The sequence below is a fragment of the Bos indicus genome, chromosome 2 (genome assembly GCF_029378745.1).
Source record: "Bos indicus isolate NIAB-ARS_2022 breed Sahiwal x Tharparkar chromosome 2, NIAB-ARS_B.indTharparkar_mat_pri_1.0, whole genome shotgun sequence".
Lineage (NCBI taxonomy): Eukaryota > Metazoa > Chordata > Mammalia > Artiodactyla > Bovidae > Bos > Bos indicus.
Window position 1 is genome coordinate 45,476,046 of NC_091761.1, and position 13,590 is coordinate 45,489,635.

General features: G+C 38.8%; 1 long non-coding RNA gene across 5 annotated transcripts in view; it reads right to left on the bottom strand.

Moving 5' to 3' along the window:
- Positions 1-7,036: 7,036 nt before the first annotated feature.
- LOC109576583 (uncharacterized) overlaps positions 7,037-13,590 on the bottom strand; it is a 126,288-nt gene continuing 119,734 nt past the window's right edge. The window contains exons 4-8 of one of the 5 annotated variants that reach the window (XR_011560774.1): positions 11,663-11,864; positions 11,199-11,244; positions 10,612-10,704; positions 9,174-9,318; positions 7,037-7,752 (exon numbers count right to left, since the gene is read on the bottom strand). This is a non-coding gene — a long non-coding RNA (uncharacterized lncRNA). Of the gene's footprint in view, positions 7,753-9,173; positions 9,319-10,611; positions 13,540-13,590 lie in introns of all 5 variants that reach the window. The other 4 variants (XR_011560777.1, XR_011560776.1, XR_011560773.1 and 1 more) reach the window with 4 other exon arrangements.

Consider the following 13,590-nt stretch of genomic DNA (forward strand, 5'->3'; position numbering starts at 1 on the left):
ATATTCATAAACATTCAAGATTCCCAAGGTTCCAGTAGTGAACAATGGTTTAAACAAGTTTGTGGCAGAATTGCTCAGAGCCTAGACTATACTTACATATCCTTCAAATTTCCAAAAGGAAGTATAATAAGCTGCATTTCCCCTATTTTAAAGTCAGAATATTTCATAAAACTGATACCATAGAAAGAAAAACTACTAGTTTTCTTTAGTGAGGAGAATAAACAATATCTAAAGGCTGTAGCATCTGTACCCTTGAAGATTATTGAAATACATGTTTAGTGGTTCAGACAATAAAGAATCTGCCTGCAATGCAGGAAACCGGGTTTGATCCCTGGATTGGGAAGATCCCCTGGAGAAGAAAATGGCAACCCACTCCAGTATTCTTGCCTGGAGAGTTCCATGGACAGAGGAGCCTTGTGGGGTACAGTCCACAGGGTCACAAAGAGTCTGACATGACTGAGTGACTAACACTTCACTTCACATGTTAATAACAGCACCCTGTTTTGCTGCCCCAGTTTCTTCTTTGCTGTTATCTATTGGGACAGGAGGCTTCTGGGAAAAGTACACATGTCTGTTCATAATGCAGAGAGTGGGAAAAATCATCATGGCTTTTAGGAAACTCCAGTTTCAGGATGAAAGAGAAGAACTAGAAACTAACTGGCTATAACTTAATTGGAAATAGGACTTGGGAGAATTTTGTTTGGTTCTGGAATTTAATACTTCACATTTGTCCTTTTTGTTTGTTTATATTTTCTTGTGTTAAAGGATCTATTTTCTTGTGTTAAAGTCAGTGATGATGTAGATGCTGAAACACTGTGCTGAGGTCTGCAGCCAGTTGTGAGAAAGGCAGAAATCAAGGGATAGGGCATGTGAGAGCAACTTTGAGGTGGACAGAGAACAGTAGAAAAGTAGGAAAAGAAAAGAGACAGGCATCGCCCAAGGTGCTTCTCAGTAGAGCCGCTGTGTGGTTCCTGGAAGAGAAGGTGTGATGATATTTTTGGGAATATCAGTTACAATACAAGTGAGAGTTAAAGGTGGAACACTGGATACCCAGGAACACAAGAGGGACATAGAAGCTGTGCCCAGAGTGTACTTCAAGAATTATCATGCACACTCTCTAGGTCCATCCACAGCTCTATAACTGACCCAGTTTTGTTCCTTTTTTATGGCTGAGTAATATTCCATTTATATGTACCACATCTTTTTTGTCCATTCCTCTGTTGATGGACATAGCACAGGGACCTCTAATTAATGGACTGTGGTGATCTGAATGGAAAAGAAGTCCAAAAGGGAGGGGATATATGTATACATATAGTTGATTCATTCTGCTGTTACAGTAGAAACTGACACAACATTATAAAGTACATATACTCCAATAAAAATTAGTTTTAGAAAAAAAGTTATCATGGAGTACTGTAGGAGCCTGCATCATCAAGGAGAGGGCCTGTTAAGACAGAGTCCACCAAAACTAGTGGTGTGTCTGGTGGAGGACATTCTAAGAGGTTGGTACCTCTAAGCATATGTGTGTGTATGTTAGTTGCTCAGTCGTGTCCAACTCTTTGTGACCCCATGGACTGTAGCCCATCAGGCTCTTCTTTTCAAGCAAGAATACTGGAGTGGGTAGCCATTCCCTTCTACAGGGGATCCTCCCAACCCAAATCAAACCTAGGTCTCCTGCATTGCAAGCAGATTCTTCGCCATCTGAGCCACCAGGGAAGCCTGTCTCCAAGCATTTCTGTTGCTAATAATTGTGTGACTGTGTCAGGGTAAATCTTCATCCTTTCTGGAGCTTAGCTTCTTCATTTGTGAATGGACTGTTGCCAGGACCCCTTCCAACACCTAATAGTCTGTGATACCCCTACTTATCTTAAGACAGCAGTCGGCAAGGTGATTATGGGGGGGAAAAAAAGACAAATGACTATAGGAACACAATTACAAAAACTATCATGGAGACAGAAAGATATATTTGTTCCTATTCAGACTAAGGTTGCACGCTAATAATGGAAGCAAGAAATGATTTTGAGGCTGCTGTATGTTTGATGAAGCAATTTGGGGCTGTGCAAAGATACTTTGCTCTAGAGTAGAATTAGAAGTTACTACTTATGAGGGTGTTTTAGCGTATTTTTTGTTTGTTTGGACAAGGCAACATTGGAATTTTAAGATGTCACTTCATTCACCTTCTGGTTCTTATCATAGGATAAAAAAACATAGATATTGGTCAATTCTGGGAGAAAGGAAGAAAATCAATATAGGTGACTATCTTTGACAAATTACATAGCTTTAGATTATTGGGGTGTGGCAACCAGGAGTTGAGAGGATAGATGGAAGGAAGATTACCCTATTTGTCTGTAAGAAGGAAATATGGGTGTAGAGCAAATGTCTCTGCTGGTGCCCTTCCCTGGGATCTCCTCTGAAACTCCTCACTGAGGTTTCCATAGAATTTCTTTTCTTTATTTTTTTCTTTTAAATTGTAGTAAGAACATTTAACATGAAATCTACCCTTTTAACAAATTTTTGGGTGAACAATTCTGTCCTGTTAACTATCGGCACAGTGTTTTCAATACATCTCTAGGACATTCTTGCTTAACCGGAACTTTAGAGCTATTGGTTAGCAAATATCAGGCTCCACTTCCCAATCGCCCCAGGCTACCACTGTTCTACTCTACTTCTTTGTGGGTTTTTGGTTTGTTTTTTTTGTTTATTTGCCAGGGAGGGAGTGTTAAACTTTTAATTCATTCTTTGCTCCAATTCTTTCTTTCATGACATTTTCAGTTATAGGAGCCACTGTACTTATTTGGGGCCAGGTTTAAGGCCACTTGCTGCTGAAACGTTCTGGATTGAATCAGTTCCTTTAAAGCTTCTCCAAGTCCTCTAGACCTTCCCGAATCTCATCAGCAGCTCTTACAGTTGTTTGTCCAACTTCCTTTCTGACCTTTTCCCCACATTCTACCCTGAAGACCAGTAAGTCCACTTGGGACCTTTTGAATTCGTGAATTATCATTTCTGTGCTTTTTCTTAGATTTTCTCCAGGCCAAGAGTGCCTTACCCTTCATCACCACCTTACTTCTTATGCTATCTTCAGCTGGTGCGTGGGCTCATAGGACAAGAGTTAACTGAATGCTGTCCACTGAGCTCAGAATAGACTATGCAAACCCTCACTAACTCTATCCTGTTTATCTGGTGTGTGCTCTAGTGATCTGCCCTGAAAGTGTGTTCCGTGGAGAACAGTGTCCTTTCCTTTCCCTAGAGCACAGCTTAAGGCGGGATGCTAGACAGGTGTACAGCAGGGGATGCTCGGTTGAAGGCTCGGTGCCATTTTGTATTGCCTCACCCTTATGCCAAATACTATTCTGGTTCAAACACTGTATCCCACATTTAGCCTGGTAGCCCTTATTGATGGAAACCAAGACTCATAGCCTATAAATGGATAGCATTTGATTCATGACTTTCATAATGAATGGTTAACAAATATTAATTCTCTTTGAAAACTATCCCTCCCGTTATCCTTGTTTTTTCAGCTTTATTGAAGTATAATTGACAAATTGTTAGATATCTAAAGTACACAATGTGATGAATTATATGCATGTACGTTGTGAAAGGATTCGCTACCCCCATCAAGTTCATTAACACATGGATCACCTCATACATATACCTTTCTATATTTACTTTTTTTTTCTTTTGGTAAGAATGTTTCAGTTCTACTCTCTTAGCCAATTTCAGTTATCAGTAATGTTATTAAATGTAGTCACCATGTTATACATTAGATCCTCAGTCCTTATTCATATTATAACTTAAAGTTTATGCCCTTTTACCAAAGGGCACAACCTCTCCCTATTTCATCTGCCCTGAATCCCCTGGCAACCACTACTCTACTCTGTTTTTATGAGTTCAATTTTTTTAAGATTCCATATAAAAGTGATAACTATGCAGTATTTGTGTTCCCTTGATCTGGTTTATTTCCCCTAGCATAATGCCCTCCAGGTTTATTCATGTTATTGCAAACGACAAGATTTCTTTCTTTTTAAAGACTGAACAATAAATATCCCATTGTCTATACATGCCACATTTCCTTTATTCATTTATCTGTCAATGGATACTTAGGTTGTTTCTATACCTTCACTGTTGTGAACAATGCTGCTATGAACATGGGAGCACAGATATCTTTTTGAGATCATGGTTTGAAATCATGGTTTTGTTATATATCCATGGTTTTATATATATATGTATGTATGTATATATATATATATATATATATATATACACACACACATATCCTTTGGATATTTACCAAGGAATCAGATTGTTGGGTCATACGGTAATTCTACTTTTTTTTTAAATTTAAATTTATTTATTTTAATTAGAGGCTAATTACTTTACAATATTGTATTGGTTTTGATTGTTTGAGGAACCTCATACTGTTTTCCACAGTGGCTACACCAGTTTACATTCCCACCAACAATGCACAAGGGTTCCTTTTGAATCGCTCTTCATTGACACTCCTATCTGTTATCTTTTTTGATAGTAGACATACTAACAGGTGTGAGTTGATGTCTCATTGTGATTTTGATTTGTATTTTCCCTGGTTATTAGTAATGTTGAGCACATTTTCATGTACCTGTTGACTGTTTGTATATTTTTTTTTGAAAAAATGTTTGTTCAGGTCCTTTGCCCATTTTAAAACTGGGTTATTTGGTTATTTTGATACTGAGTTGTATGTGTTTCTTGTATATGTTGGATATTAACCTTATCAGATGTGTGGTTTGCAAATATCTTTCTTCCATTTCCTAGGCTGCCTTTTCATTTTATTGATGGCTTCCTTTGCTGTGCAGAAGCCTTTTAGTTTGATATAATTCTACTTTTTTTTTTTTTTTTTGCTTTTGTTGCCTTTGTATGTATTTTTATAACTCTGAATACCTCATGTAAGTGGAATTGATGCTGTTGCACACTGCAAGATTCGCTTCCTTTTTAAGGCTGAATAAGTACATTATATGTATACACATTTTCTTTATTCATTTTTCTTTTGATGGACATTAGCTTGTTTCCACATGTTGATTATTATGCATAATGCTGCACTAAACATTTGTTTACTGGATGACAGGGATGAACCAGGGAGCCATACCTTCACTTTCCTGCCTGTCACACTGTTGCTCAAAGCCATTAGCACAAAGGGCATCCTTTTTCATGGAGCTGCTAGTACAATTCAAATAGAGACCCTGGTCTTGCTCCCTGTGTAATGTTTTGTTCTAAGTCCTTAATGCAAGTGAGAGTTTTTTAAAAAATGATTTACTTCATGCTTTGTACTCTCAGCAACAACCTTCACCCCCAAGTTAAACAAATTTTTAAAAAGAACTATGTGATTGTCCAACCCCAGCCTCAGCTCAACCCAGTTAATGAAATCCAGACTTTGTTTTGAACACCAACAAATGAGGTCTGGGGATCAACCAGCCAGAAGCTATAGATCTGACTCGAGAGACTGATTTTGATGGGAACATAACGGTTTGGACTGCTCTGTGAATGCTCTGGCTTCCTCTGCATCGAAGACTTGCTACAGTCAAGGCACAGAAAATATTTGGCCTAATGTGTTGCTGAATGTGTGAGCATTTAGTCTCTGGTAATATGGGCAGGAGGAGAAGGGGACGACAGAGGATGAGATGGCTGGATGGCATCACCGACTCGATGGACATGAGTTTGAGTAAACTCCAGGAGTTGGTGATGGACAGGGAGGCCTGGCGTGCTGCGACTCATGGGGTCGCAAAGAGTCAGACACGACTGAGCGACTGAACTGAACTGAACTGAATATGACTGTAATTTAAGGGAAAGTGTTTAGCTTTGTTGGCCAAACGAATTAACTCAAGAACAGTCCAAGTTCATATCATTCCAGGAGCAGCTAAGGTTGAAATTAGATGGATGGAAATTTCAGTTTAATTTAAGGGAGCACTTTCTAACACTAGAACTTTGTGGAGATGGAATAGATATTGTTTTCACAATTTTCTTTTCCCCACTGGAGGACTTCCCATGGGCTCCTGGAGGACTGAGAACCAGAAGTTTGGGCTATATTCCCTAAGGGTGGACTTAACTAGTGACTCGCAGGTGTGGGAGTATGACAGCAGCTTTGACTTGGGTGAAGACTAGTAGAGGCGGAATACACAGTCCATAGTTTCCTGCAAGATCAGGATGAAGGTAGCCTTTGGGAAACTTTGTCTGAGTTCACCCCCTTGCATGGCTTCCTTCTCTTTCCTGTCCTGCTTTCCCCACTCCTTTTTCTGTTCCCAGGGTGGCTTCCCCTGGAAGCACTTTGTTAATAAATCACTTAAACTGGAATCATACTCACAGGTTTGCTTCTGGGAAGTCAACTGAGATAATCCATCTCCTAAAAAACTTCAGGTCTGAGCACTGATAAATAGATTTCATGAAAAAACTTGAAGCTGAATACTTATGGACACATCAATCAGAAGAATTAAAAAAAAATAGAAAGGAAGGAAAAGAAAGAAAATGTTTATGGTTCTACTCAGTGGGGTACAGACATGAAACATTTTTTTTTTTATCTAATCACTGCTTTCAACTGTGTTCTATCAAATCCCTTTTCTTTTCCCTTAGTAATATTTTGGATAGTTGTCAATGCTCAGTCTAGTTGAAAAATGAATCTCAAGCTTGATTTAAAATGCATCTCTTCTCCTACCTCCAGGACAGGATTCACTTGTGATAGTGACTGCTTGCAGAGTGTGTGTGCCAGTGGACTCTTCTCAAATACATCTTGCACCATTTTCTACAAAATGTAGATCTTTCTTTGTTGATGGTATTAAGGAGGAGATTGAGAGAAAATAGTGAGCATCTCCAGACTTACCTAACTCCAGGTGTGGGCCTCATTCTGTTGGTAGCCATCTCCTCTCTGACTAGCCATGACCAGGTGTTAGGGCTTGACGCCAGCCAGATCATGCTGGCTCCTGTTGGCACAAGGGTGGGTTCCTTGCAATTCATTGCAAGGTTTCCAACTGTATAGCTCCCCATGGGTAAGCTGGCTTTCATGTTGTCTCTTTTTCTGCTCCATTTCCTGCCCCCTAGAAGTATACTGCAGTAATTCCTACTCCTAGATCCCAGGTGGGATGTCAACATGCTGGTTATACCCATGAGAATTTTATCTGTTTCCCCCCTAATTCTCTTCTCTTGTTCACATAGTATAGATCAGAGTAAATTAGCAAGTTTACTAACTAAGCAGACATCTAAATGTAAATGAAGATGCAGCATCCATTTTTGAAGGCATCTTACAGTCTCCATGAGAGATCGTCTTGGAGTCTCTATGCCCAGGCACCCCTCACACTTTAGAGAAAGTGTGAAATAATCTCTTCAGACTAACGTAGCATTCCCCATGAGGCCAAGACCAAGGATGCTGAAGACTCCCACTCTCGCTTTCCATACCAGAGTCTTTTAAATAGACAGATGATAAATAAATGATAATTGATAACTGAATTTTGCTTGGTTATAAATGATTAATGATAGATAACTGCTACATAGATAGGTGATTGGCTTATAGATAATGGATAAATAGATGACTGTTGTTCTTATTTTTTAGTTGATAAATTGTATCTGACTCTTTTGCGACCTATAGTCCACCCATGGCCTATAGTCCACCAGGTTCCTCTGTCCATGGGATTTCCCAGTGGGTTGACATTTCCTTCTCCAGTGGATCTTCCTGACCCAGGGATTGTATCTGCATCTCCTGTGTTGCAGGTGGATTCTGCATAGCTGAGCCACCTGGGAAGCCAAAAATAGATGAATAAATAATGGAGAGATAGATAAACAATAGCTAAGCATTTAGATAAGGAATTGTGTAGATTTTGCTCCCTTTAGTGGATCCCTGAGGAAATTAGTCTGACCCCTATTACTGGGGGCTCTTTTGCTGAGAGTGCTGAGCACATGTTGTTTTGTCTGTGTGTCATAGAACATGATTGACAAGCTATGACCCACAATACAAATATGGTTTGTGGCCTGTTTTTGTATGGCTTGTGAGCTGTGAACAGTTTTTAAAGAGCTATAAAAAAGTAAAGTATAAATGATAAAGCCTAAAATATTAACTAGTTGTTCATTTATATAAAAAGTTTATGAATTCCTCCTTTAAAGGCAATTTTAAGGCAATAGGTAAAGTTCCTCTCAACATCCAACTACACATTTTTTTCTGTTACACCAAATGAAGAAAAGAGGATTTACCGTTTGTTTTTTTGTCCAACCCAAAAGATCAATTTTAATAGCTATTTACTAAGCACATATTGTGAAATTGGGATAGTGTTTGGTGACAAACTGTTACCCAAAAACATGTCCTAGAAGCTGACTTCCACTCGGGAATTAGAAATCTTAGGAGACCTTAAATCACAATGTAAAGTGTTCATAGAAAGCAGCCATGAGTAAGTTATTAAATCAGTGGCACTAATAGTAATTGCTGTGGGATTAGGATGATTACGGAGTCCATGAAGGTTGAAGTAACCAATAAAGAATAAGCCTTTCTGTGGACTTTAAGGCAGGCTTAGTGAAAGTGAAGTCGCTCAGTCATGTCTGACTCTTTGCAACCCCATGGACTGCAGCCCATCAGGCCCTCCATCCATGGGATTTTCCAGGCAAGAGTACTGGAATGGGGTGCCATTAAGTTTTAAATCCAAAGAATTGGAGAACCAAGATTCAAATGCTTGTGGTTTCCTGGCACTTGGGAATATTAGATAGCCAATGATCTATTCAAAGATGATATCATTTATTTAAGGGTGTTTCAGTTCTATTAATAGAACAACTATAATAAACAGTGAACATTATTCTTACTGAGTTTTTTAAGTGGTTACCAGAAATACTGCTCGAACCATGATTTGCTATGGTTCATGGTGTGATCCGGGGAAGGCAATGGCACCCCACTCCAGTACTCTTGCCTGGAAAATCCCATGGACGGAGGAGCCTGGTAGGCTGCAGTCCATGGGGTCGCTAAGAGTCAGACATGACTGAGCGACTTCACTTTCACTTTTCATGCATTGGAGAAGGAAATGGCAACCCACTCCAGTGTTCTTGCCTGGAGAATCCCAGGGACGGGGGAGCCTGGTGGGCTGCCGTCTATGGGGTTGCACAGTGTTGGACACGACTGAAGCGACTTAGCAGCAGCAGCAGCAGCATGGTGTGATCATTTTAACTGTACAAACCATTCAGTGTTCTCTCAGGAGCCTGATCCCAAGGCTGCAGACAGGATCCTGAAGACCATAAAGGATAATCATAGAGCTCTCCAGTCTTCATATAACTTGGAAAATAGCAACTTCTTACAATGTTGAACACTGGCAATCTGTTAATCTACACAATGAGGGAAAAAAAAATGGCATGATAGCAATGCATCTATAGGCTACCAGTGCTGGTGGAGTCTGTTTTCATCCTATGCTGAATAAAGTCAGGTCATATGGTCACCAAGTTATCTTTAATTCTTCTTAACTGGTGACCACCTTCCATAGATATTTAGGTAACTTTTTTTTAGAGTTAAATGCCTACTAGTACATGTTTATCTAGCAAGGTGCTAGGAATGACCAGCATTTGTAGTCTTCCAATTGTGGGAACATGAAGATTGACTTCTGAAGTGTTGAATGAAAAATTATTGCCAAATACTCCCCTGTACACTTTTATCACTATACTTGTCAACAAACTAATTGGCATATGTGTAGCATTTGGTAGACTCATTATCTCACTCAGGTTCTTGGATCCTTATGCTGCGATTGTTTCACCCTGTACCTGATCCAGAGGTCATTTTAATAAACACTAATAGAATCACCCTTTATCATCTTAAAGCAGGTGTATGACTTGGCTAGTTTAGATATGCCAGTACTGTTGTCTTTGAAAGCAAGAGATGAGTTCCAGATTACTGGACCCACTCATCTGTGTGATGTGTGTGTGTGTGTGTGTGTGTGTGTGTGGTGTGTGATATCTGTATCTCTATCTAACTCTGCATCTGCATCAGTATCTCTACCTCTCTTTGCATCTATGTTGAGAAGTAGATAGATATTATTTCAATAATAGCTCCAGTAGATTTTTTAGATTTTAAAAAAGCTTTTGTAATGACCTCTTAAGATAACTTGGGAGATTTTTTTGTTTGACCAAATATGCATTTTTTTGATACTCTGTAGCAGGAAGGAGAGCATTTCAACCAGAACCAGGCTCTGGGAAACATGACCACATCTGTGTTTCATAATGATTTTGAGCCTAGATTCCAGTTGTAGGGATTTTGTCTATTCTGCCAGGGTTATTACTATATTGACTTCTTGTAAAAAAAAAAAAAACTAAGAAAAGGGAAAGGAAAAACACTAGGCATACTAAGAGACTAGCTTTCTTTATTTGCTTGGCTTTTAAAACACTCTTGTGAAACCCTAAATTGAACATCATCTTACTTGGTTTACAAGCAAACAAAAATGGTTGAACCATCACATCCTGCTTGCACAGTTTCAAAAAAAGCAGAACATAAAAGCCAGTGATGAGGATCAAAATGTGGCCCACCCCCCGCCAAAAAAAAACATGCCACTGTGACATATTGATTATTTTGAGCTGAACACATTTCAGATACAAGAGATGCAGGAGGGGCTCTCTGACTCCTACTTTTACCTGAAAGCAGGTTGGTTATAAAATTTCTGACCTCCACATTTTCTGTCTAAAAGCAGGTTGGTCATAAAATTTTCCGTGAGAAAGAAGTCTTCCCTGTACCAGAAAGAAAGAACGTTTTTATCACCAGAAACTGGAATTTGGCACTGAAATGGACTTGTCCAGAGAGACCTACTGTCTCACAGTTCACTGCTCCTAGCCCAAGTCCCTTTGTCTTGTCCCATCTCCCCAGTTTATCATTTCTTGTGTAAAAGGTGTATAAGCTTTTGGGCATAGCGATTTCTTCGGTTCTTCATTTTCCTTCTGAGGCCTCTTGTAGTCACATAAAAATGTTAAATAAGTAGGTATACCTCTTTCCTGTTAACCTGTTTTATGTCAGTTTAATTCTTAACCTAAAAGGATAGAAGAAAGTTTCTCCTCCCTGGCACTGAGAACACTTTAAGAACATGTATCTGCTTAATGCAGTGGATGAGGTCGGCATCCCACTTTATTGGCTGTTTACCAGATCATAGCACTTAAGGAAAAATGAAAGCATGCTATCGTTTCCAAAATATTGACATGGTACATGTAGCTCTGAATAAGGGACTTACTTTCTTAATTTAGAACAGGTTTTCAAAAGATTGCAGTCAGGAAAGCCTAAAAGAATTAAACATGTGTGAGTTTTTAAATCAGATAGACCTGGGATTAAATCTTATTTATACCATATATTTGCTTTTTGTCTTTAGGCAAGTTACTTGACTTCACTGATCTTATTTCCTCCTTTGTAAATTTAAGATAATAATCCTACCAAGCGGGACTGTTTTATATATTAATGGAGGTAATACATGTAAAAATCTTGGGACATAGCAGATGCTCAATAGTATCTCCTCCCCACCCCCACTCCCAATTATTTGCCATGAATATTAACCTAATCTGGAACCAGTGCTCAGAATACATCCCAGATTTTAACCAACTCACTCAAATACACATGGGAATGCATATATATGAAAACAATTTATGCATCAACCATCCCACCCCTGTGCAAATAAAATTGTTTTCAAACTAATGTGAATACCGGAAGGCTGCCATGTTATTTGGCTTTTCTTTTAAAGAGTCCTTCCTTTTTTGATAAAAAGGGTGAATTTTAACATTTGAAGCAGATGAAGCAAAGACAACTGTGAGTTAAGACCATATTTCCTTTTACTCTTATGCCCGTTGGGATTGTTGTCTTAGGAACATGACAGCTCACAAATGTCACCAAATTTCGTTTCTTTCACCTAGAAATAGAAAGCAAGGAAATTCATAGAAGTGTCAGTATTAAAGCAAGCCAGTTTGCCCTCCCCCCACATGGTTTGAGTAGTGTTTAATGCAAATGTGGATTATAAGACTCCAGAGAAAGTTTGTGGGAAAACAGAGATGAGATCTGAAACCATAGCATCATGAAATATCTTCCAGGGACTTTTCAATTATGAAGACCTTTCTTGATAAGTTTCTGGTGAATCCTGCTGTGAGAATATAGAAAGCAAATAATTGGAGGTTCCTCTATCATCTACCTGAAGAGAGATTTACTGTAACACCCTGGGTCCTGAGGGGAGTGGGAGGAGTCATAATTCTTCTGCTTACAAACATAGTTCTGAAAAAGGAGGTTTAATTTTAAGCATTGGTTTGAAATAATTTTAATTATATAAATAATATAACTACATAATGGAAAATTTAGAAGGAAAAAAAGTGACCATTAATTCCAGTACCTTAAAACAATTATGATAATAATGAGCTGAACATGGCAACATATATTACCATATGTAAAATAGATAGCCAATGGGAATTTGCTGTGTGCCTCAGGGAACTCAAACAGGGGCTCTGTAACAACCTAGTGGGTAGGATGGGGAGGGACCTGGGAGGGAGGTTCAAGAATGAGGGGACATATGTATACCTATGGCTGATTCATGTTGATGTTTGGCAGAAACCAATACAATGCTGTAAAGCAATTATCCTTCAATTAAAAATAAGTAAAAAATAATAAGTTGATGTTTTTATACAGTTTATATAGTTATAATCATAATATAAAACCCTACTTCTTTTCTTTTAACACTCTTAATACTTTCTACCCTGAATATAGATTTTATAATGATTGATTTAACACTAGCCTCATATTTCACTTGATATTTGTAACAGTTAACATAAATACTTTCCTACTTTTAGACATTTAAATTGTTTCCAAAGAAGTTGTTTCAGGTATTGTAGCAAATATGTCTAAATACCCAAGAGTATTTTAAAAAATGAAAACAACAATAGAAAAAAACCACTTGTTTAATGACAGAGGTGGAAGGGTCGTCTAGATCAGCCGCTTATCTAGAACCATCTCTTTGTCCCTCTGATCTAGGGGTCATCCCACCTCTGATTTAATACTTCTGTTACCATATTCAGGTTCAGCTGCTCGCTGTTCAAACGCCGTCACTGGAGACAACCGTTGGTAGAAAGAAAAGTTGCTTTAATCAGTAAAGCTGGCAATCTGAGAAGAAAGCATACTTGTGTCCTGAAAACCAACTCTGAAGATTCTGCTCAGCCATGAAGGTTTTTAAAGGGAAACGGGGAAAGAATCTCAGTTAATCATTGTGATAGAGGGTCAGACACATAGTCCTCTCCCACTGCATGCAGGCTTGTCAGCTCCTGTGAGGTCTTTCTTTAGGCGCTATCTTGTTCACATCATTTGTTCACAAGATTACTGAAGAGAAGCATGGGAAGAGTTCTGGTCATTTATTCTGGAAGAGCCTCCTGCAGAGAGCTCTTCCTTGCTAAAAGCTGCTTACACTTTCAGTGGGTGATGAGGATCAACCCCAAAACACAGTTCTGAACCAGAGGATCTGATGGCTTCCTGGAGCTCTCTTCCAAGTGGCATCTGTAACTACTCTTCCGCACATATACTTCTAAGGAACTGATGAGTTCTGCCAACTGTTTTAAGAAAACAAACTATTTTGGTTGTTGAGGTTTTTTTTTTTTGCT